Source organism: Pristiophorus japonicus, chromosome 4 (assembly GCF_044704955.1).
Source record: "Pristiophorus japonicus isolate sPriJap1 chromosome 4, sPriJap1.hap1, whole genome shotgun sequence".
In the NCBI taxonomy this organism is placed as follows: Eukaryota; Metazoa; Chordata; class Chondrichthyes; family Pristiophoridae; genus Pristiophorus; species Pristiophorus japonicus.
Window position 1 is genome coordinate 284,033,288 of NC_091980.1, and position 26,217 is coordinate 284,059,504.

Consider the following 26,217-nt stretch of genomic DNA (forward strand, 5'->3'; position numbering starts at 1 on the left):
AGGAGCTGGCTGGGAAAGATACACTGGAACTGGGGCGACGCCCGAGCGCTTTCATCCATTGACGACACCTCATGTGCCCAGGTCCTAAGCAAGTTCTCCTCGCTGTTCGAACCAGGCATCGGGAAATTCCAAGGAGCAAAAGTGAAGATCCATTTGATTCCAGGGGCGTAACCCATCCATCACAAGGCAACAGCAGTATCTTTACATGATGAGAGAGAGGGTGGAGATCGAGCTGGACAGGCTGCAACGAGAGGGTATCATTTCGCCGATTGAATTGAATGATTGGGCCAGTCCGATTGTTCCAATCTCAAGGGAGACGGCACCGTCAAAATCTGTGGTGATTACAAAGTAACTATCAATTGTTTCTCGATGCAGGATCAATGCTCACTACCAAAGGCAGATGACTTATTTGCAACGCTGGCGGGAGGGAAAATATTCACGAAGCTGGACTTGACCTCGGCCTATATGACGCAGGAGCTGGAGGAATTTTCGAAAGACCTCACCTGCATCAACACGCACAAAGGTCTCTTCATTTACAACAGATGCCCATTTGGGATTTGATCGGCTGCGGCGTTATTCCAGAGGAACATGGAAAGCTTGCTGAAGTCGGTCCCGCGCACCATGGTCTTCCAGGATGACATCTTGGTTACAGGTCGGGACACCGTCGAGCATCTGCATAACCTGGAGGAGGTTCTTAGTTGGCTTAATCGTGTGGGGCCCAGGCTAAAATGCTCGAAGTGCGTTTTCCTGGCGCCTGAAGTGGAATTCCTGGGGAGAAGAATCGTGGCGGACGGCATCAGGCCCACCGATTCGAAAACGGAGGCAATCAAGAATGCACCCAGACCACAGAACGTTACGGAGCTGCAGTCTTTTCTAGGACTTCTGAACTATTTTGGTAATTTCTTACCAGATCTTAGCACATTGTTTGAACCCCTGCACTTTTTACTGCGTAAGGAAGATGAATGGGTATGGGGTAAAAGCCAAGGAAATGCCTTTGAGAAAGCTAGGAAGCTGTTATGTTCAAACAAATTGCTTGTGTTGTACGATCCATGTAAACGTTTGGTACTAGCATGTGATGCTTCATCGTACGGGGTCGGGTGTGTATTGCAACAAGCTAATGAATTTGGGAAATTGCAACCGGTTGCTTATTCAGCCAGAAGTCAGTCTAAGGCCGAGAGGGCCTACAGTCTGATTGAAAAAGAAGCGTTAGCATGTGTTTACGGGGTTATGAAAATGCATCAATATCTGTTCGGGCTCAAATTTGAATTGGAAACTGACCATAAGATGCTTATATCCCTTTTTTCTGACAATAAGGGGATAAATACGAATGCATCGGCCTGCATTCAGAGATGGGCACTCACGTTATCTGCATACAACTGCGCCATCCGCCACAGGCCAGGCACAGAAAACTGTGCCGATGCTCTCAGTAGGCTACCATTGCCCACCACGGGGGTGGAGATGGCACAGCCTGCAGATTTACCGTTACTGCCTGACAGATTAGAACCTGGACGAGCCAGGACCCCTACTGACTTTAGTAAAAAACTGTGTGCTCCACGGCAGTTGGTCCAGTGTCCCGTTAGACATGCAGGAAGAAATAAAGCTGTTCCAGCGGCGCAAAGATGAAATGTCCATACAGGCAGACTGTCTCCTATGGGGTAATCAGGTAGTTGTGCCAAAAAAGGGCAGGGACACTTTCATTAGTGATCTCCACAGGACCCACCCAGGCATTGTAATGATGAAAGCGATAGCCAGATCCCACGTGTGGTGGTCCGGTATCGATGCAGACTTAGAGTCCTGTGTGCACAAATGTAATACATGTTCCCAGTTAAGCAATGCACCCAGGGAGGCGCCACTAAGTTTATGGTCTTGGCCCTCCAAACCGTGGTCTAGGGTTCACGTCCATTCTTGGGAAAAATGTTCTTAGTGGTCGTAGATAGTACTCCAAATGGTTTGAGTGTGTGATAATGCCACCAAGCACGTCTGCTGCCACCATTGAAAGCCAACGGGCCATACTTGCCACACACGGCCTGCCTGGTGTCCTTGTAAGTGACAATGGGCCGTACTTTGCCAGTGCCGTATTCAAGGAATTCATGACCCGCAATGGGGTCAAACATGTCATGTCTGCCCCGTTTAAGCCAGCATCCAATGGTCAGGCAGAACAAGCAGTTGAAACAATCAAGCAGAGCTTGGAAAGGGTAACTGAAGGCTCACTGCAGACTCGCTTATCCCAAATCCTGCTTAGTTACCGCACAAGACCCCACTCGCTCACTGGGGTCCCTCCCGCTGAACTGCTCATGAAAAGGGCACTTAAGGCAAGGCTCTCTTTAGTCCACCCCGATCTACATGAACAGGTAGAGAGTAGGCGGTTTCAATAGACTACATATCATGATCGCGCAAATGTGTCATGCGAAATTGAAGTAAATGATCCAGTATTTATGTTGAACTATGGACGAGGTCCCAAGTAGGGTCCAGTAAGAAGGAGGAACTGAGGGAAATCCTTATTAGTCGAGAAATTGTGTTGGGGAAATTGATGGGATTGAAGGCCGATAAATCCCCAGGGCCGGATGGACTGCATCCCAGAGTACTTAAGGAGGTGGCCTTGGAAATAGCGGATGCATTGACAGTCATTTTCCAACATTCCATTGACTCTGGATCAGTTCCTATGGAGTGGAGGGTAGCCAATGTAACCCCACTTTTTAAAAAAGGAGGGAGAGAGAAAACAGGGAATTATAGACCGGTCAGCCTGACATCAGTAGTGGGTAAAATGATGGAATCAATTATTAAGGATGTCATAGCAGCGCATTTGGAAAGAGGTGACATGATAGGTCCAAGTCAGAATGGATTTGTGAAAGGGAAATCATGCTTGACAAATCTTCTGGAATTTTTTGAGGATGTTTCCAGTTGAGTGGACAAGGGAGAACCAGTTGATGTAGTATATTTGGACTTTCAGAAGGCTTTCGACAAGGTCCCACACAAGAGATTAATGTGCAAAGTTAAAGCACATGGGATTAGGGGTAGGGTGCTGACATGGATTGAGAACTGGTTGTCAGACAGGAAGCAAAGAGTAGGAGTAAATGGGAACTTTTCAGAATGGCAGGCAGTGACTAGTGGGGTACCGCAAGGTTCTGTGCTGGGGCCCCAGCTGTTTACATTGTACATTAATGATTTGAACGAGGGGATTAAATGTAGTATCTCCAAATTTGCGGATGACACTAAGTTGGGTGGCAGTGTGAGCTGCGAGGAGGATGCTATGAGGCTGCAGAGTGACTTGGATAGGTTAGGGTGATTGGGCAAATGCATGGCAGATGAAGTATAATGTGGATAAATGTGAGGTTATCCACTTTGGTGGTAAAAACGTGAAGGCAGGATATTATCTGAATGGTGACAGATTAGGAAAAGGGGAGGTGCAACGAGACCTGGATGTCATGGTACATCAGTCATTGAAGGTTGGCATGCAGGTACAGCAGGCCGTTAAAAAAGCAAATGGCATGTTGGCCTTCATAGCGAGGGGATTTGAGTACTGGGGCAGGGATGTGTTACTACAGTTGTACAGGGCCTTGGTGAGGCCACACCTGGAGTATTGTGTACAGTTTTGGTCTCCTAACTTGAAGAAGGACATTCTTGCAATTGAGGGAGTGCAGCGAAGGTTCAGCAGACTGATTCCCGGGATGGCGGGACTGACATATCAAGAAAGACTGGATCAATTGGGCTTGTATTCACTGGAGTTCAGAAGAATGAGAGGGGATCTCATCGAAACGTTTAAAATTCTGACAGGTTTAGACAGGTTAGATGCAGGAAGAATGTTCCCAATGTTGGGGAAGTCCAGAACCAGGGGTCACAGCCTAAGGATAAGGGGTAAGCCATTTAGGACCGAGATGAGGAGAAACTTCTTCACCCAGAGAGTGGTGAACCTGTGGAATTCTCTACCACAGAAAGTTGTTTAGGCCAATTCACTAAATATATTCAAAAAGGAGTTAGATGTAGTCCTTACTACTAGGGGAATCAAGGGGTATGGCGAGAAAGCAGGAATGGGGTACTGAAGTTGCATGTTCAGCCATGAACTCATTGAATGGCGGTGCAGGCTCGAATGGCCGAATGGCCTATTCCTGCACCTATTTTATATGTTTCTATGTTTCTGTGGATTGCTGGCACTGTTTTGGCCAAAGAGGGGAGTAGGGTGTTTGTGATCAATCTCGCAAATGGACTCACCTGCAGAAAACACTTGGATCAAACCAAACTCAGATTTATAGACTATCCAATACAACCCACAATAAACTCTATCTTTTTTTACCCTCCAACACATACACAAATGGCAACCGACCCAGCGGTTGACCACGAAGCAGAACCTATCACCTGCAGCAGCCCAGCAATGCTCACCACCCCTAGCAGTCCAGCAAGGCCAGCTGCACAGTAGCCCAGCGAAGGCCCAAGAAACAACTCACCAACACTAGCATTTGCACCAAGGCAATCAACCAGGGAAAGGAAGGCCCCAGATTGACTCACATTGTAAATAGTTACACTATTGACTTTGGGGGCGGGGGGGAGTGTTGTTATGTATGTAAACCTGTAATTACCATGTCTAACCACCAGAGGGCTTATCCCCTGGAGTCCCAAGGGATCCCACAATCCCTTGGGAGCACCTGTATATAAGGAGACCTCACAGGCTGGAGAGGCGCTCTGAGATCTGTAATAAAGGACTACGGTCACACTTACTTTGAGCTTGCAGTATCTAGTCTGCCTTTTTATCCAAGACATAACACACCCTTTTCTGTAATGGGGTGGAGGGAGTGCGGAGCCCAGGGGTGAATTTACGGAGAGTTTCTCCTGCTTGTCCACCGTAACTTTGAAGGAAGAATCATGGAAGCTACAGAAAAATGGATTAAAGCACGACGGAAATTCCCTCCCAGGCCCAAATCATTTTTGTATTCTTACCAGAGAGCCGATTATATAGAGCATATGTGGTATAAGTTTCACTGAGTTGGAATTGGGACGGAATCTCGTATAATGGGAAAGCAGATCAATCATGCAATTCACCGCCCTTCTGATTTCAACCTATTTCACATTGTAGATTAATAGAAGAGTAGGGATTTTGAGAACACATTGGTAAACAGCATTATTAAAATGCATTGAGCAGCAGATTATGGTGGAACGAAAGTATCCAGATTTTAGTGTCAGGCAAGACTTATGTACGTTCAGGTAATCTATTTACTATATATGTATATCATGAATGTTGTACAAGCTGGTGTCTAGGTCTTCCCACAATCTGGCTGCAAACACCTCACACATGTAAACAGCAATTGCCTCGACCTTTAAACTCTAGCCACCATGGGAGGACACAATAGCGGCGGATGTTTCATTACGGAATAAAAACAGAAAATTTGAATACTCAGCAGGTCAGGCAGCATCTGTGGAGAGAGGAACGGAGTTAACGTTTCACGTTGATGATCTTTTGTCAGAACTGGGAAAGGTTAGAGATGAAACAGGTTTTAAGCAAGTCATCATCATCATAGGCAATCCCTTGAAATTGAGGAAGACTTGCTTCCACTCTAATAGTGAGTTCTTAGGTGACTGAACAGTCCAATACGGGAATTACAAATGGGACAGACAGTCGTTGAAGGAAAGGGTGGGTGGGACTTGTTTGCCACATGCTCCGACTGTTGCCTGCGCTTGATTTCTGCATGCTCTCGGTGACGAGACTCGAGTTGCTCAGCGCCCTTCCGGATGCTCTTCCTCTACTTAGGGCGATCTTTGGCCAGGGACTCCCAGGTGTCAGTGGGGATGTTGCATTTTATCCAGGGGGCTTTGAGGATGCCCTTGAAATGTTTCCTCTGCCCACCTGGGGCTCGCTTGCCGTGTACGGAGGTGAGGAAGGGGTGACGGGAGGAAAGAATCAAAAGTGAAGACAGGAGATTATGATAAAAGGGATGATGGTTCAAGGGATATTGAGATGGTAATGGGACAAGTAAAGAAACAAAAGATGGGGCAAAAGATGCAATTGGGAGTATCAGAATCATTAGCAATAGCTGCCATCCGAAAAAATGGGGGCAGAGGTTATGATCTGAAATTGTTGAACTCAGTGTTGAGTCTGGAAGGCTGTAAAGAGCCTAATAGAAAGATGAGGTGCTGTTCCTCGCGCTCATTCGAACAGCATAGGAGGCCGAGGTCAGAGTGGGAGTGGAGCGGAGAATTAAAATGACAGGTGACCGGAAGCTCGGGGGTCATGCTTGTGGACTGAACGAAGGCGTTCTGCAAAACGGTCACCCTATCTGCATTTGGTCTACCCAAAGTAGAGGAGACCGCATTGTGAGCAACGAATACAGTGTACAAAATTGAAACAAGTACAAGTAAATCACTGTCTCACCTGTGGCTTGGTGCTAATCCATGGTTCATTGCAGCTTGGTGCTAATCCATCTTTTGTGAGTTATTTTCATTGGCATTCCAGTGAGATTAAGTACCAGTCAGTGTTTTGTTAGGTATCTAATAACTTGATAGACTGAATACTGTAAACTAGCACAGGTAGCTCTGCTTTATTAGGGCCCAAAGTGATTACATTACATGGTGGCTTGTCTTTTATACCTGGGCCGCGCACATGTGTGTACAGCCCAATGACCTCCGACAGTGGCGCCACCAGGTGGCTAGTAACCCCAAGCATACATACATGACATGTTTTATCAGTGCCAGTTAAAATATTATCCAGCCTCGTATAACCACAGATAAAATCTATTAAAAACAAAAAGAGCCGGGTTTTGCTAAGTCAGGTGTGTTCATCTCCAGAAATCACCCAAAATGAAATTGCACATTATTCTTGTAAGCAGAGACAGATGAACAACAAAAAACTGAATCCCCCTAGTGTGGGAATAAATCTCTTCCGCAATGATAATAGATCATATAGAATTGAAAAATACTGTGCTGATTAACTCGTCCCTTGTAAAGCTCAGCAAGGTACCGAGAGAATAAATATTAGAATGAAGGAGAGGGTACCTCACTGACTTAGATGGAATGAAGAAGGCTATCATGAAAATAAAACAGAGATATGATCATGTTTATACTGTGGCGAGGGCATCCATCATAGCTCCATGCAGCAGCTGCCAATCAATATGACTGAATTGGGGGAAGGGGGAGGCAGGGAGCTGCAGAGCGAGCCAAGCATGAAGAAAAACATTAATGGAGGAGGAACTGGCTGTCATCTGCTGGCTGTAAGACTCTCATGACAACTGCCAGTGCTGTGGTGGAGTAAGATAATACCTGGCTAGGATGCTTTCCATAATCGTCCTGCATTCACTCCCACCCACCATCTAGATTTGACTATTTCCTCCAGTCACTGGCTCCTCGAGCCTTTGTAAGTCTGCTGTCTTACACAGAAGAGTTGGTGCTACAATTCTTCTATCTGGTTCTGAGTCAGAAGGTGGTGGGTTTGGGTCCCACTCCAGAGACCTGAGCACAAAAATATAGGTTGATTCCAGTGCAGTGCTGTGGGAACGCTGCACTGTCGGAGGTGCCGTCTTTCTGATGAGATGTTAAACCAAGGTCCTGTCTGCCCACTCAGGTGGACATAGAATCATAGAATGGTTACAGCATGGAAGAAAGCCATTCAGCCCGTCGAGCTCGTGCCGGCTCTCTGCAAGAGCACCTCAGCTAGTCATAGAATGATAGAATGGTTACAGCATGGAAGAAGGCCATTCGTCCCATCGAGTCCATGCTGAGGAGTCCCACTCCCCCGCCCTATTCCTGTAGTCATGCAATTTATTTTCTTTCAAGTATTTAACCAACTCTCTTTTGAAAGCAGTGATTGAGTCTGCCTCCACCATGCTTTCAGGCAGTGCATTCTAGCTCCTAACCACTTGCTGAGTTTTTTCTTATGTCACCTTTGGTTCTTTTGACAATCACCTTAAATCTGTGTCCTTTGGTTCTCAACCCTTCTGCCAATAGAAAAAGTTTCTCTCTATCTACTCTGTTTTTGAACATCTCTCTCAAATCTCCTCTCAATCTTCTCTGCTCTATGGAGAACAACCCCAGCTTCTGCAGTCTATCCACATAACTGAAGTCTCTCAGCCCCAGATTCATTCTCGTAACTCTTTTCTGTCCTCTCTAAGACCTTCATAACCTTCTTAAAGTGCAGTGCTTAGAATTGGACACAATACTCCAGTTGAGGCCGAACCAGTGTTTCATACAGGTTCTTCATAATTTCCACGCTTATGTTCTCTATACTGTTATTCATAAAGCCCAGAAACTTTTTTAACTTCTTTCTCAACCTGCCCTGCCAACTTCAGCGATTTGTGCACATATACCCCTAGGTTCATGCATCCCCTTTAGGATTGTACCCTTAAGTTTATATTGCCTCTCCTCATTCTTTCTATCAAAAATTTATCACTTCGCACTTTTCTGTGTTAAATTTCATCTGCCATGTGTCCGCCCATTCCACCAGCCATAAAAGATCCCATGGCACTGTTTCTAAGAGCAGGGGCATTATACCTGGTGTCCTGGCCAATATTTATCCCTCAATTAACATCACAAAAACAGATGATCAGGTCATTATCACATTGTTGTTTTTGGGAGCTTGCAGTGTGCAAATTGGCTGCCATGTTTCCTTTATTACAACAGTGACTATACTCCAAAAGTACTTAATTGGCTGTGAAGTGCTTTGGGACATCCTGAGGTCGTGAAACGTGCTATATAAATGCAAGTCTTTCTTTTCCTTTTCTCCCGACCCAACACTTCACCAATATTCTCAGTTCTGGCATGAAGGAATCACCCGACAACCTAGACCACCATCATATTGTTGTGTAATCCCCAAATAGCTGACAAATACAAGCAATTTGTTTTATCTACTGCCTAAATCAGCATCTTCTGCGTCTGATCCAACCAAATGATCCTCCCCGTATTACCAGCTCCGATGCACTATGGATGAGGGGTTTTGCTAGTCGACCAGGTTATCCTTGCTGTCTAAATCTCCTCCGCTATTGTAAAGCTTTAAATTGATAGCAGCCCACAACTACCCCAATCTTTGCTGTTTGCTCCTGCTACCTCGGTTCTCCACTGCTCCTGATGCCCTGGCTCTCTCCTGGTCCTGCTCCCCATTATTCCTATCCTCATGGCTTCCCCAGCTGTCCAGAATGTCTTCATCCTCCCCGCAGACTACAGCATCATCTAATCTCTTAACTGACCACTGCCTATTCAACTTCCTTATTGCACTGATCCTGAACTTCCTCTAAGCAATAGACTTGACTTACCTTCTCACAGTTTCTGGACCTTTGTGACCTTCCTCCCAGACTTTTAACTTCTCTGATCTTTTTTGCAACTGATCTGGTTACCATCACACAACACGTCCTCTTTCAAAGACTTCCTTGCCACACCTAGCCACCTGCCTCCAGTTCATATAATTTATGGTCTTCTCCACTTCCACTCACATGTCCATAGTGGTTACCACCCTAAACCCAAGCCTCTTTTATATCCACTCTGTTTCAACCACGTCTTGTCTTCCACTTTTGATAGTTCCAGCAAACCCATCACCGTCCCAAAGTCTGCTCTCAGTGACTTCCTCACTTATCTTCACTCCCTGGGCGTTAACCTGTGTAACATCTTCCCCTTTCCCCTTTTACCATCTTCTGGATGAGACGTTAAACCAAGGCCCCGTCCTACCCTCTCAGGTGGACATAAAAGATCCTATGGAACTGTTTGAAGAAGCGCATGGGACTTCTAATGTCAAGGCCCATCCTTCAACCCCAGCACCACCAAAGAAGAGATTATCTGGTCAGTTTCTCTTGTTATTAGTGAGACCTCGCTGTGTTCAAATTGGCTGCTGCATTTCCCTACTTAAAACAGTGACTACACCTCAACAGTACTTCACTGCTTGTTCCGCAATGGGTCCACAACTGACTCGCTATTACCCTCACTCGCGGGCAAGGTTCTCACAATCCACAAACTCATCATGGATACATTTATTGGCGCAAGGACCAACTTGTCTCCAAATTTGCCATTCTCTCAAAATCAAAATCGGGGCAAAGGTGCCTGATCTAAGAGCGTTCCAGCCTGACATCACTCACTTTGATGAGCAGGAAATTCGTCAGGAAGAAAAGCAATAATCCCGCAGCTCTGCAATTATGCTGCGGGATACTAGCGTACAAATTCTTAATGTACTTATCTGAAATCTTCTCTCTTTTTAAAGTAGCAGAGATGCATGATATTCACTGTCCTGTATGCATTCTGAAATGGTTATACATCATACCTGCAAACAATAAAAAGATGTTTATCACTAGTTCAATCTCCTTCTTTCTTTTCTGTCTGATCTACATGTTTCCAGAATTTTCTGTTTTTGTTTTAAAAAATAACAGGTTGTGGTTTTTAAAGATTTATTGAACAAAGTAAGCATGATAAACTTTGATTTTCCAAATTATTTGTGGTTGAATAAACACACGATTATTCACTGTCTCCTCCACCTCCAGGTTATCATTTCATCCTATATGCATGAATCATTGTAACCATTATTTATTACAGAGTGTAGCATAAATCAACATTACGTTACAATATGAGACAATTAATATTGAACAAGTCAAAGTTGCTCGTTGAAATCATTTTTCTCCTGTTCCTGGTTGCTGTAGTTAATTGACAGAATTCTGTATAGAACACAGCCCCCATGGAACAACAGAATTTAGGGAATATCATACATTTAAAATTATTTTCTTTACAAAAAGGCAAGTTTTTTTTTGAATGTGCTGATCAAGCTGTATAATGTTGGTGTGTTATTGTTATTAGCCTAAAAATGACTGTTGGCATCAACCCCTTTAAATGGGTTAGCGCCCCCACTAAAACAGCAGACAATTGAACGCCATACAAGTGCATTGTTTGCCCAAGAATAGCATCCACCATCATTTCTAATGCACTGTTGTTTGCTGGTCAGACAAAGAATTACATTAACTATACTGGTTTCTTCAAGTGCAGAGCAGAAGCATCAGGCGACATTTTCCATGAGCCCCTTTGTTTTAAACTGGTTAACGACCGGGATAACGATGCTCAGAAAGCCGAGGCCAAAAGTTTAGATTTTGGTGCTGCTCCCAACTCTGAGACTCTGATTCTTTTTTCAATACAGAATTTCCAAAGTCCCTCTCCTCCCACATCAATACAACCAGCATAGACTTAGGGAAAGGAACTGGCCAATAAGGGGCAAGAAGTATTTGTAGATAACTATCAGGCAATCAATTCACAGAATCATAGAAATTTACAGCACGGAAGAAGGTCATTTCAACCCTTTGTTTACGTGCCGGCCGACAACGAGCTATCCGGTCTAATCCCACTTTCCTGCTCTTGGTCCGTAGCCTTGTAACTTATGGTACTTCAAGTGCATAACCAAGTACTTTTTAAATGTGGTGAGGGTTTCTGCTCTACCACACTTTCAGGCAATGAGTTCCAGATCCCCACCACCCACTGGGTGAAGAAATATCTCCTCAACACCTGTTCGAGTTGAGTCCGAGTTCCGGGAGGGTGAGAGAGCGGGAGAGACTTTAAACAATTATTTCGGTCTTCACAGTGGAAGACACAAAAACCATGCCAAAAATTGCTGGTCACAGGAATGTGGGAAGGGAGGACCTTGAGACAATCACTATCACTAGGGGGGTAGTGCTGGACAGGCTAATGGGACTCAAGGTAGACAAGTCCCCTGCTCCTGATGAAATGCATCCCAGGGTATTAAAAGAGATGGCGGAAGTTATAGAAGATGCATTCGTTATAATCTACCAAAATTCTCTGGACTCTGGGGAGGTACCAGCGGATTGGAAAGCAGCTAATGTAATGCCTCTGTTTAAAAAAGGGGGCAGACAAAAGGCAGGTAACTACAGGCCGGTTAGTTTAACATCTGTAGTGGGGAAAATGCTTGAAACTATCATTAAGGAAGAAATAGCGGGACATCTAGTTAGGAATAGTGCAATCAAGCAGATGCAGCATGGATTCATGAAGGGGAAATCATGTTTAACTAATTTACTGGAATTCTTTGAGGATATAACGAGCATGGTGGATAGAGGTGTACCGATGGATGTGGTGTATTTAGATTTCCAAAAGGCATTCGATAAGGTGCCACACAAAAGGTTACTGCAGAAGATAGAGGTACGCGGAGTCAGAGGAAATGTATTGGCATGGATAGAGAATTGGCTGGCGAACAGAAAGCAGAGAGTCGGGATAAATGGGTCCTTTTCGGGTTGTAAATCGGTGGTTAGTGGTGTGCCACAGGGATCGGTGCTGGGACCACAACTGTTTACAATATACATAGATGACCTGGAAGAGGGGACAGAGTGTAGTGTAACAAAATTTGCAGATGACACAAAGATTAGTGGGAAAGCGGGTTGTGTAGAGGACACAGAGAGGCTGCAAAGAGATTTGGATGGTTAAGCGAATGGGCTAAGGTTTGGCAGATGGAATACAATGTCGGAAAGTGTGAGGTCATCCACCTTGGGGAACAAAAACAGTAAAAGGGAATATTATTTGAATGGGGAGAAATTACAACATGCTGAGGTGCAGAGGGACCTGGGGGTCCTTGTGCATGAATCCCAAAAAGTTAGTTTGCAGGTGCAGCAGGTAATCAGGAAGGCGAATGGAAAGTTGGCCTTCATTGCGAGAGGGATGGAGTACAAAAGCAGGAAGGTCCTGCTGCAACTGTATAGGGTATTGGTAAGGCCGCACCTAGAGTACTGCGTGCAGTTTTGGTCACCTTACTTAAGGAAGGATATACTGGCTTTGGAGGGGGTACAGAGACGATTCACTAGGCTGATTCCGGAGATGAGGAGGTTACTTTATAATGATAGATTGAGTAGACTGGGTCTTTACTCGTTGGATTTCAGAAGGATGAGGGGTGATCTTATAGAAACATTTAAAATCATGAAAGGAATAGACCAAGATAGAGGCAGAGAGGTTGTTTCCACTGGTCGGGGAGACTAGAACTAGGGGGCACAGCCTCAAAATACGGGGGAGCCAATTTAAAACCGAGTTGAGAAGGAATTTCTTCTCCCAGAGGGTTGTGAATCTGTGGAATTCTCTGCCCAAGGAAGCAGTTGAGGCTAGCTCATTGAATGTATTCAAGTCACAGATAGATAGATTTTTAACCAATAAGGGAATTAAGGGTTACGGGGAGCGGGCGGGTAAGTGGAGCTGAGTCCACAGCCAGATCAGCCATGATCTTATTGAATGGCGGAGCAGGCTTGAGGGGCTAGATGGCCTACTCCTGTTCCTAATTCTTATGTTCTTATGTTCTTATGAGTCCAAGTTCGGGTGAGTCTTAGTTCAAGGGGAGTCCGAGTTTGGGTGAGTCCGAATTGAGTCCGCGTTCCGGGAGAATCGGACAATGGGAGAGTCCAATATGGGAGAGTCCGAGTTCCGGGGGAGTCTGAGTTCGGCAGGTCAGTGAATTTGGTCGGTCGCAGAGCTCGGTGATTCAGGAGGCCGCAGAGGTTGGTGACTTCAGGAGGCCGCAGAAGTCAGTGAGTTGGTAGGCCCTGTGAGGTCGGCGAGTCGGTAGGCCCTGAGGTCAGCGAGTAGGTAGGCCCTGTGAGGTCAGCAAGTCGGTAGGCCCTGAGGTCGGCGAGTAGGTAGGCCCTGTGAGGTCAGCAAGTCGGTAGGCCCTGAGGTCGGCGACTAGGTAGGCCCTGTGAGGTCAGCAAGTCGGTAGGCCTTGAGGTCAGCGAGTAGGTAGGCCCTGTGAGGTCAGCAAGTCGGTAGGCCCTGAGGTCGGCGACTAGGTAGGCCCTGTGAGGTCAGCGAGTCGGTAGGCCTTGAGGTCAGCGAGTAGGTAGGCCCTGTGAGGTCGGCGAGTCGGTAGGCCCTGTGAGGTCGGCAAGTCGGGAGTTCAGAGGCCGGGAGTTCAGAGGCCTCGGAGGTCGGTGAAGTGAGTTGGAAGTTGCTCTCTTTTCTCTATTTCTTTTTGAGTAGGTCGGGAGTTCGGAGGCAGAGGGGTCGAGAGGCCACAAAGGTCGGTGAGTTCGGGAGGCCAGAGATCGGTGAGGTGAGTTGGTGAGTAGCTCTTTTTTCGCTATTGCTTTTTAAGTAGATTTTAAACTAGATAAGGCTAACTAGAAGGAGGGCAGTGCAGCTCAGTCCCGTGGCGTGCATATCCTGCAGCATGTGGGAAGTCATGGATGCTTCGCGCAGCCGAGACAATCATGTGTGCAGGAGGTGTCTCCAGCTTCAACTGCTCGAGCTCCGCGTTTTGGAGCTGGAGCAGCGGGTAGAGTCAATACGGTGCATCTGTGAGGCTGAGAGCTACATGGATAGCATGCTTCAGGTGATGGTCAGCCCACAGCTTAAAGGCGTGCACGCAGAGGGGAAGTGGGTGATCACCAGACATAGTAAGTGTGCTCGGCAGGTAGCTCAGGTGTTCCCCTGTGAGTCCATCTCGCTTTCAAACCGATATTCACTTCTGAGTATCGGTAAGGACGATGGTGCCTCTGGGGAGTGCAGCCAGAGCCAATTCCAAGGCACAACAGGTGGCTCAGCTGCACAGCGGGGAGGGACAAAGAACAAAAGAGCCCTAGTGATAGGGGATTCTATAGTAAGGGGAACAGACAGGCATTTCTGCGGCCGTAAACGTGATTCCCAAATGGTTTTGTGCCTTCCTGGTGCCAGGGTCGAGGATGTCACAGAGCGGACACAGGGCATCCTGGGGGGGGAGGTAAACAGCTGGAGGTCGTGGTCCATATCGGGACCAACGACATAGGTAAAATGAGGGATGAGGTCCTACAGGAAGAATTCAGAGAGCTAGGAACAAAATGAAAGGGTAGGACCTCAAGTTAGTAATCTCCAGGTTACTACCGGTGCCACATGCTAATGATTATAAGAATAGGATAGAGAGAATGAGCACGTGACTGGAAAGTTGGTGTAGAAGGGAGGGCTTTAAATTCTCGAGGCATTGGGACCGCTTCGGGGGGGAGATGGGACCTGTACAAACCGAACGGGTTGCACCTCAACAGTGCTGGGACCAATAACCTCACGGGGAGTTTTGCTCGTGCTGTTGGGGAGAGTTTAAACTAGCTTGGCAGGGGGATGGGAACCTGAGAACGAATTAAAAAGGGAAGGAAGTAAAGCAGAAATTGGATAGCAAGAATCTAGAAAGCGAATCTGTAAGACAGGGGAATCAGGGCTTAGTATGTAGTAAACAAGGACGTCTTCCTGTGCTGAATGTTATAAACTTTAATGCAAGGAGTATAGCGAATAAGGCAGATGAGCTAAGAGCACAGGTAGACACTTGGGAGTATGACATTATAGCCATTATAGAAACATGGCTGAAAGAGGGACAGGTTTGGCAGATCAATATTCCTGGCTACAGGATTTTTAGATCATCATTTTAGCCCTTGAAGCTAGGATGACGTGCTTCCATGCCAAAATGGGATGAGTTCACAGGTGTTTCAATGTTCCAGATCCCGATCTAATATTCCAGATCCCGAACTACATCTTGAAGCGTGGAAGATGCCTGTGCGTGGATTTTTTTAACGTGTGGTGGCCGTTGCACACCAGCCACCAAGATAGAGAGAGAGCTAAAAAGCGGGGAGGTGGCTGCGGTGCTGATTAAAGATACTATTGCAGCGGTGAGGAGGGATGATATGTTAGAGGGATCAGCAAATGAGACCATATGGGTTGAATTGAAAAATAAAAAAAGGGGCGATCACACTGCTGGGCTTGTATTATAGACCCCCAAACAGTGGGAGGGAGATGGAGGAGCAAATATGTAGGCAAATTGCTGTGAAGTCTAAAAACCATAGGGTAGTAATAGTAGAGGATTTTAACTATCGAAATATTGGGCCCAATTTTTCCCAACGCCTTTTTTCGGCGCACTTACCTTAAATGTGCCGACTTTGCGCGCTGGAAACGGCGCCGAAAAAAAGTGGCCTCATGCTGCCCGCTCTGCCGAGTCTCCAGTGTCCCAGGGTGGTGTAGATAGTGAAGTGGGGAGCGGAGCAACAGGCCAGCGCAGAAAACACTGCTGGCAGCTGTGCGCATACGCAGGGAAGTCTGCACCCATGCTCCTCGCCCTCCCAGCGTGTCCTGCGGGCTGTGAGCAGGACCCGATGCTCGCAGCGCCTATCCCCGGCCGAAGGGACGCACCGATGTCCACTCCACCCTATCCCCAGCCGAGTGGCCTCCCGCACCAGCCGGCCAGTCCGCTGACTTCCCGGGCCGAGTACTTCAGTTTTATTTTTTATTTATTGATGGTTGTGCTTTGTTTAGTGAGGAGAGTTTTGATTGGGTGGTGGGGGGGGCGGCGGGGGGGAAGAGGAGAGTTTTACGGGGGGGAGGGGAGAAAGAGTGTTTTGATGGGGGGAGGGGGGAACTTTTAAAAAAAAACTTGATTCTGGCATAAAGGTACGACTTCTATTTTTTATTTGTTTTTGATTGATTACTTTTTGTGGTTTGTTTAGTGCTTTGTAAGTCTTGGTGCTTTAAATGTACTAACCTGCACCAAATTCTTAACTGCCCGCAATGTTTTTCAGTACTGGCCACATACGCTGACCTAAGTCAATTTGGAGTAAGTTTTAGCTGGCCAAAGTGGCATAAATGGCCAAAACTGGCCCCCTTTTGAAAAAAAAACTGAACATAAAAAATCGTACCTAACTGACCTACTCTGGAGCAAATTTTTGGGGAAAAATTGCATTTTTTAACTTACGCCACAAAAAACAACTTACTCCAAAAAAATTGCTGCACGTCATGGCCAAAATTAGGCCCATTTATTGGAACAAATTTAGTGTGAAGGGTATAGAGGGTGCGAAATTTTTGAAATGCATTCAAGAGAACTTTTTTAGTCAGTATGTAGCAAGAGGGGGCGGTCTTGGATTTCGTTTTGGGGAATGAACCTGGGCAGGGATATTAGTGGGGGAGCATTTGGGTGCCAGTGACCAAATTCAGTCAGATTCAAGTTGGTTATGGATAAGGACAAGAATAGGCCTGGAATAAAAGTTCTGAATTGGGGAAAAGCTAATTTTGATAAGGTAAGGAGTGATTTGGCTCTAGTGGACTGGAAACAACTACTTGTGGGTAAATCAATGTCGGAATAGTGGGAGGCATTCAAGGAGAAGATCTGGAATGCTCAGGCCAAACATGTATCCTTAAAGAAAAAGGCTGGGAAAAATAATTCTAGAGCCTCCTGGATGTCTAGGGACTTACAGGGGATGATTAAGATAAAAAGGGACGCTTATGTCATATACCAATGGCTAAATACTTTAGAATCTTTAGAAGAATATAGAAAGTTAAGAAGAAAAATTAAAAATGTTATTAGGAATGCTAAAAGAGAGCATGAGAAATTCATGGCCAGTAAAATTAAGGAAAGCCCTAAGATGTTCTATAAATATATTAACATTAAGAGGGTAACTAAAGAAAGAGTAGGGCCTATTAGAAACCATGAGAGTAATCTTTGTGTGGAGGCGGAAGATGTTGATAGGGTTCTTAACGAATACTTTGCATCTGTTTTCACAAAGGAAAGGAGTAATGCAGATAATGCTATTGAGGAGGAGTGTGATATTCTGGATGAAATAAATATAGTGAGAGAGGAAGTATTAAGGGGTTTAGCAGCTTTGAAAGTAGATAAGTCCCCAGGCCTGGATGAAATGCATCCCAAGCTGTTGAGCGAAGTAAAAGAGGAAATAGCAGAGGCCTTGACCATCATTTTCCAGTCTTCTTTGGATTGGGCATGGTGCTGGAGGATTGGAGGACAGCTAATGTAGTGCCCTTGTTTAAGAAGAGAAAAAAGGATGGGCCGAGTAATTACAGGCCTGTCAGTCTAAGCTCAGTGGTGGGAAAATTATTGGAAAAAATCCTGAAAGACAGGATAAATCTACATTTGGAAAGGCAAGGATTAATTAGGGACAGTCAGCACGGATTTGTTAAGGGAAGATCATGTTTGACTAACCTGATTGAATTTTTTGAGGAGGTAGCCAAGAGGGTTGATGAGGCTAGTGCGTACGATGTAGTATATATGGACTTTAGCAAGGCTTTTGATAAGGTCCCACATGGTAGACTGGTCATGAAGCTTAAAGCCCGTGGGATACAGAACAAAGTGGCAAGTTGGATCCAAAATTGGCTTGGAGGTAGGAAGCAAAGCGTAATGATTGATTGATGTTTTTGTGATTGGAAGGGTGTTTCCAGTGGGGTTCCACAGGGCTCAGTACTGGGTCCCTTGCTTTTTGTAGTATATATCAACGATTTAGATTTGAATATAGGGAGTATGATTAAGAAGCTTGCAGACAACATTAAAATTGGCTGTGTGGTTGATAATGAAGAGGAAAGTCATGGGCTGCAGGAGGATATCAATCTACTGGTCAGGTGGGCAGAGCAGTGGCAAATGGAATTTAATTCAGAGAAGTGTGAGGTGATGCACTTTGGGAGGGCTAATGGGAAAGGGTTTACACATTAAACGGTAGGCCACTTAATAGTGTAGATGAACAAAGGGACCTTGGAGTGCTTGTCCACAGATCCCTGAAATTAGCAGGCCAGGTGGATAAGGTAGTTAAGAAGGCATATGGAATGCTTGCCTTTATTGGCTGAGGCCTAGAATATAAGAGCAGGGAGGTCATGCTTAAATTGTATAATACTTTGGTTCGGCCATAGCTGGAGTATTGCATGCATTTCTGGTCACCGTATTACAGGAATGACGTGATTGCACTAGAGAGGGTGCAGAGGAGATTTACTAGGATGCTGCCTGGAATGGAGAATCTTAGTTATGAGGATAGATTGGATAGGCTGGGTTTGTTCTCATTGGAACAGAAGAGGTTGAGAGGAGGCCTCATTGAGATGTACAAAATATTGAGGGATCTGGACATAGTGGATAGTAAGGGTCTATTTCCATTGGTGGAGAGGTCTATTATGAGGGGTCATAGTTTTAAGGTGGTTGGTGGAAGGTTTAGAGTGGATTTTAGGGGGCTTCTTTACGCAGAGGATTGTGGGGATCTGGAACCCGCTGCCTGAAAGAGTAGTGAATGCAGAAACCCTCACCACTTTTAAGAGATGGTTGGGTGGGCACTTAAATTGCAGTAACCTGCAGGGTTACGGACCGACCTAGAGCTGATAATTGGGATTAGACTGGATGACCTTTTGTTGGACGGTGCAGATATAATTGTAATTACTGCAGGGAATAGAATACGGCCAGGGTGATCTCCTGGACTAGTTTTGATTGCCTGGATGGGTCGGAGAGGAATTTTCCCAGATTATTTTCTCCCTAAATTGGCCTGGGTTTTTATCTGTTTTTTCCTCTCTCAGGAGATCACATGGCTCCGGTTGGGAAGGAGTGTCGAATGTTTTCAGTGTTAGGGGTGTCGCAGTTGTGTGAGACGGACTTGTTTGGCTGGGTGCTCTTTGCCTTTCCGTCATTGTTCATAGGTTTATATGTAACTTTTAGGGCCATGCGGCTCTTTGTCGGCCGACGCGGACACGATGGGCCGAAATTGCCTCCTTCTGCACTGTAAATTTCTATGCTTCTTTGTTTCTATGTTTCTATGCTTCTAAATCCCCTCTAAACCTCCTACCAATTATTTTAAATCTCTGCTGTTGATCCCCCTACTAAGGGAAATAGGACCTTCCTATCCACTCTATCTCGGCCCTTCATAATTTTATACACCTCAATATGGTCCCTCCTCAGCCTCCTCTGTTCCAACAAAAACAGGCTGCAGTCGATCCAATCTTTCCTCATAGCTAAAATTCTCCAGTCCACACAACATCCTCGTAAATCTCCTTTGTACCCTCTCTAATGCAATCACATTTTCCCTGTAACGTGGTTACCAGAACTGCACAGAAGGGTTGCAAAATTTGTGGGAAACCGCCTCCCCCCCACCCCCCAGTGTTTGGACTCATTGAAAAGGAAATTTAATTTGGAACTATCTACCAGAAGTTTGAAATCCTAAAGTGCTCATGGAAGAAACTATGAACTTTAATCGAATTTGGGATTTTACAAAGCAGATTGAGTCTGTGTGGGCAGGGCTAAAGAACTAAAGGATAACTATCCTGCAAAGAAGCCAGTTTGAGTATTGAAGCTGTCTGGGGGATTGAAACTAAAGTAAATTGTCTGGAGAATTATGGATACTCGAAAATCCTTCTCCCCAGGAGACATTAACATAGCAACAATTGACCCAGAGATAGTTAACCATTATCTGGAAAACCATTCCAGCCCATACATAATAACAACGGCACATCCAACCTGCATGAAAACCCCAAACACAGACAGACATCGCAAATACCAAAGCTAATATTTCCATCAAGAAATAGATTTAGAAGATCGACACATCCAAGACAGGTTAACTTTGAATGAGCCCGCCAAAATATGACAAAGAAATATTGAGCCTGCCAAAATTAAACAAAGAATCCGGGCTGATTTGGTGCGAAGATTAGAACAGCTCCAAAGATATAACTGGGCCCTGCTTTAACAAAGGGTATGCTTATGCAATGCTTGCTGAAACTACTGCCTCAGAAGACACTGCAAGGGACGCTTAGCAGACGGTATGCACGCAGCAGCCTAGCATCATAGAGCATCTAGAAGGGAGAGAGATCACCGCAGCAGTTTTTTTTAACTGACTTCTCCAGCCTCGATGTCCTGCTACTGAAAAGGAAGGAAGAGCATCACCATCGCGGCAGCAACTGACCACAGCCAATGTGGTACCACCAAAAGTACCGTGATCGACCAACTTCGAAACAAAACTCCACAAGGAAGAAACCGAAGAATTGAAAGTTTCCACTCTACAACCTAGGCCTGACTACCAACAGGTGAAAACATTACCTAAAAAGACTTTGAAACCTATTTCTAACGAAAGGAAATGGGCACTTACCCCATAAGTTCAAAACGCACCCTACCGCATCAGCGGACACCACCCAACTGAAGATTGCGCAGTAAGAAGTCTTCTATGACAATCGGGGTACGGCAAGCAGAACCTACAGAATCCAGCGAACCCCAAAATCGCGAACCACCGCTAACTACTAGTAAAGGATTGGTAAGCATAGTCCCTGTTTGCCCTGGAGTCTAATCTCGTCAGTGTTAGGTATTGGGAGGTGGGAGGTGTATTATTCACTGTAACCCCTTTGAATGTGTGATGTACTGTTCTTTATTTGAGTAATTTGACATTGTATTTTTTTGTCTTTAATAAAACCAATTTTTTTTGCACCAAACCAGTTGTCTCTTGCATTTAATCACATCCCCCAAATAAATCCAGAGTCTTGACCCCAGGGAGTGGGAGCGATTCGAACCGCTCAGAAGGTCAGAGGTGAACCTGACCCTCACACCACCCCCTATAGCATGCAGTGCCGTAGCTGTGGCCTAACTAATGTTTTGCACAGTTCAAACATAACCTCACTGCTCTTGTATTCTATGCCTCGGCTAATAAAGGCAAGTATTCCGTGTTCCTTCTTATCCATCTTATCTACCTGGCTTGCTACCTTCAGGGATCTGTGGACATGCACTCCAAGGTCCCTTTGTTCCGGTACATTGCTCAGTGTCCTACCATTTTTTGTGTATTCCCTTTCCTTGTTAGCCCTCACCAAATGCATTACCTCACACTTCTCCGCATTGAATTCTATTTGCCACTATTCTGCCTTCCTGACCAGTTCATTGATATCTTCCTACAGTCTACAGCTTTCTTCTTCATTACCAACCACCCGGTCAATTTTTGTGTCATCTGTAAACTTCTTAATCACTATATTCAAGTGTAAATAATTGTTATATACCACAAAAAGCCAGGGACTTTGTACTGAGCCCTGTGGAACCCCACTGGAAACAGCCTTCCAATCACAAAAACACACATCGACCATTACCCTTTGCTTCCTGCCTCTGAGCCAATTTTGGATCCAACTTGCAATTTTGCCTTGGATTCCGTGGGCTTTTACTTTCGTGACCAGTCTGCCATGTGGGACTTTATCAAAAGCCTTGCTAAAATTCATATAGACTACATCAAATACATCATCATCAAAGGCAGTCCCTCGAAATTGAGAAAGACTTGCTTCCACTCTAATAGTGAGTTCTTAGGTGACTGAACAGTCCAATACGGGAATTACAAATGGGACAGACAGTCATTGAAGGAAAGGGTGGATGGGACTGGTTTGCCACATGCTCCTTCCGCTGCCTGCACTTATTTTCTGCATGCTCTCGGCGACGAGACTCGAGGTGCTCAGCGCCTTCCCGGGTGCACATTTTCCACTTCGGGCGATCTTTGGCCACGGAGTCCCAAGTGTCGGTGGGGATGTTGCATTTTATCAAGGAGGCTTTGAGGATGTCCTTGAATTGTTTCCTCTGCCCACCTGGGGTTCGCTTGCTGTGTAGGAGTTCCAAGTAGACCGCTTGCTTTAGGAGTCTTGTGTCAGGCATGCGAACAATGTGGCCCGCCCAATGGAGCTGGTCGAGAGTGATCAGTGGTTCGATACTGGGGATGTTGGTCTGATCGAGGACGCTAACGTTGGTGCGTCTGTCCTCCCAGGGGATTTGCAGGATCTTGCGGAGACATCGTTCAATCTGTTCAACCTTCGTCGTCTCCAGGCCAGATCCAAGACCGTTCCAACCTCTGTCATCGAACTACAGTATGCGGATGACGCTTGCGTCTGCACACATTCAGAGACTGAACTCCAAACCATAGTCAAAATCTTCACTGAGGCGTATGAAAGCATGAGCCTTACAGTAAACATCCGGAAGAGAAAGGTCCTCCCCCAACCTGACCCCACCACACAGCACTGCCCCCCAGTCATCAAGATCCATGGCACGGCCCTGGACAATGTGGACCACTTTCCATACCTCGGGAGCCTATTATCAGCAAGGGCAGACATCGACCCCGAGGTTCAACAACGCCTCCAGTGCGCCAGAGCAGCCTTCGGCCGCCTGAGGAAAAGAGTGTTCTAAGATCAGGCCCTCAAATCTACCACCAAGCTCATGGTCTACAGGGCTGTAGTGATACCCGCCTTCCTGTATGGCTCAGAGACGTGGACCATATACAGTAGGCACCTCAAAACCTGGAGAAATACCACCAACGATGACTCCGCAAGACATCAAATACACTACCCTCATCGCCCCTCCTTGTTACCTCCTCAAACAGTTCAATCATGTTAGCCAGACATGGCCTTCCCTTAATAAATCCATGCTGACTATCTTCGATTAATCCGGGTCTTTCTAAATAAAGATTTATCCTGTCCCGAGACACGTTTCTCAGGCACATAACTTTCTCCCTCTAAATCAGCATCATCACAAATAAGGAATGGGTATCTGAGAATAGAATAGATGTGGAAGAGGAAAAAACATAACTAAAATGGGAAAAAAACTGATAAATGCCTCTTTACAACCTGCCCATGAGACATAACGAAGCATCGGAACCAGCAGAATATTCCATTCTTGATGCACACTTTCAAGTCTGAATGCTCAGAACCAAGCCCAGTGTTAGACATGTACAAGTTGATCCGAGTCGACCTGTTCCAAATTTCTTTAGATTCGAAATACGGTTCAAAGTTCATCTCTCGCAAGCTAGGGTATAGCTAGGATCTTGGAATGTACTTCAGCTTTTGCTCTTCAGTGGGACTGATGCTGAGATAATACTTTATTATAGTGTCTATGATTGCAGAATATTACAGATTTGGTCTCACTTGTGAGATTGACTCCATTTACTGCCTACAAAAGCAAAATGCTACGGATGCTGGAAATTTGAAATAAAACCAGAAAATGCTGGACATACTTAACAAGTCAGACAGCATCTGTGAAGAGAGAAACAGAGTTAATCTTTCAGGTCAAAGACCTTTTTCCAGTTCTGACGAAAGATCATTGACCTGAAACGTTAACTCTGTTTCTCTCTCCACAGATGCTGCCTCACCTGCTGAGTATTTCCAGCATTTTCTGTTTTTACTTCATTTATTGCCTATTGTGTTATATACATCTATAAAATGACCTCTATGCCGAAAAACAAACATAACTGCTGTATTTAAAATCTCCGTCCTCTGTGAATCTCCAATCGGTTCCAAATACTTAAAATACTGTTTTAAGTGCCTTACACTTTTATTTCTGAAATGTCCAATTAGAATTCCAAGGATTGCTTAATTTAAGTGATTTGATTCAATTTCTATTATATTAACCATGTATAATTTACACCTACTACAAAAAGGACATTCAGTGAATGTCATTACCATTTAAAGATACTTATCTTGGCAGGATGACGACCCTAAACATGTCAGTTAAATGCTAGATTAAGCCGATTAAATCAGAGACCAAAGAAAAGCTCTTATTAAAGGAGGCAATTGCACACTGCATCGTAGCTGTCGTCACTCAAAGAAGAAAAATGCAGCATAAATATCAAGTTATCATTGTTATGATTATTACAGTCTTTCAATGAAATTTGGAAGACATAATTTTAATTGGTTGCCATCAAATATGCCAACAAATAAATGTAAACGAGAAGATAAGATATGGAGATTCTATTATTATAGAAATGACAGCACTGGTGACTTAAACTCATAAAATGGAGATTATGTGGGTTATATTTATCATGCATTAAAATGTCTCAGGAACTACTGACTGCATTTAACTGGCCCACTCTTGGCATGAACCAAGCTCTGGTCGGACAAGCCTAGAGCAGATCACATCTTGGGGCTCAAAATTTCACAGAGCACTATTTTTAAGCACTAAAATTTCTTTGCATCCAATTCAAATAATGCTGTTCAACTGTTTTCTAAGCAGGTTAGCAACTTAGGTAAGACATAGCTTTAAAACAGCTGAATAAAGATTTTGTAAGATAGCCTAATGTGTAATTTTAAACTGGTGTGTTTCCCTCTAGAAAAGAGAAGGCTGAGAGGTGACCTGATCGAGATCATTAAGATTCTGATGTGGTTCAATAGGATAGACGTAGAGAGGATGTTTCTTGTGGAGAAGACCAAAACAAGGAGCCATATATGTGAAATAGTCATTAATAAATCCAATAGGGAACTCAGGATAAACTTCTTCACTCAGAGAGTTGTTAGAATGTGGAACTCACTACCACAAGGAGTAGTTGAGGCGAATCGCATAGATGCATTTAAGGGGAAGCTAGAAAATACATGAGGGAAACATAGAAACATAGAAAATAGGTGCAGGAATAGGCCATTCGGCCCTTCGAGCCTGCACCACCATTCAATATGATCATGGCTGATCATGCAACTTCAGTATCCCACTCCTGCCTGCTCTCCATACCCCTTGGTCCCTTTAGCCGTAAGGTCCACATCGAACTCCCTTTTGAATATATCCAATGAACTGGATTCAACAACTTTCTGTGGTAGAGAATTCCACAGGTTCACAATTCTCTGGGTGAAAAAGTTTCTCCTCATCTTGATCCTAGATGGCTTACCGCTTATCCTTAGACTGTGACTCCTGGTTCTGGACTTCCCCAACATCGGAAACATTCTTCCTACATCTAACCTGTCCAATCCCGTCAGAATTTTATATGTTTCTATGAGATCCCCTCTCATTCTTCTGAACTCCAGTGAATATAAGCCTAGTCGATCCAGTCTTTCTTCATATGTCAGTCCTGCCATCCCGGGAATCAGTCTGGTGAACCTTCGCTGCACTCCCTCAATAGCAAGAATGTCCTTGCTCAGATGAGGGAGAAAGGAATAGAAAGTTATGCTGATTGGGTTAGTTGAAGAGGGGTGGCAGAAGGCTCGTGTGGAGCATAAATACCGGCATGGACCATTTGGGCTGAATGACCTGTTTTGGTGCTGTACGCTCTATGTAATTCTGCTGAAAATAGTAATCAGCAGAATCCCATTGATAAAACTCGGATCAATCATATGCATTTTCACAGCGAATACTCCCTTCTTGAGCAGCTGAGATAAGAGAATTCTGGAAATCAGAAATAAAATATAAAAATGTTGAAAAGGTTCAGCAAGTCGAAGAGGATGTGAAGGAAAAAGTTGTGGAAGTATTTGGTAGAAATACATTTTCATCAAGAACCATGAACGCTGGATATCGGAAATATAATGCTACAAATGTACAGCAGGCTGGTCAGTAGCTGAGGACAATGTTTCAGCTTGGACCCCGAGTCACAATGTCTCAGTTCTTTATTAAATAAATAAGGAAAGACTTGCATTTATATAGCGCCTTTCATGACCACCGGACTTCTCAAGGCACTTTACAGCCAATAAAGTACTTTTTGAAGCATAGTCTCTGTTGCAATGTAGGAAACACGGCAGCCAATTTGAGCACAGCAAGCTCCCACAAGCAGCAATATGATAATAACCAGTTAATCTATTTTTTTTGTGTTATGT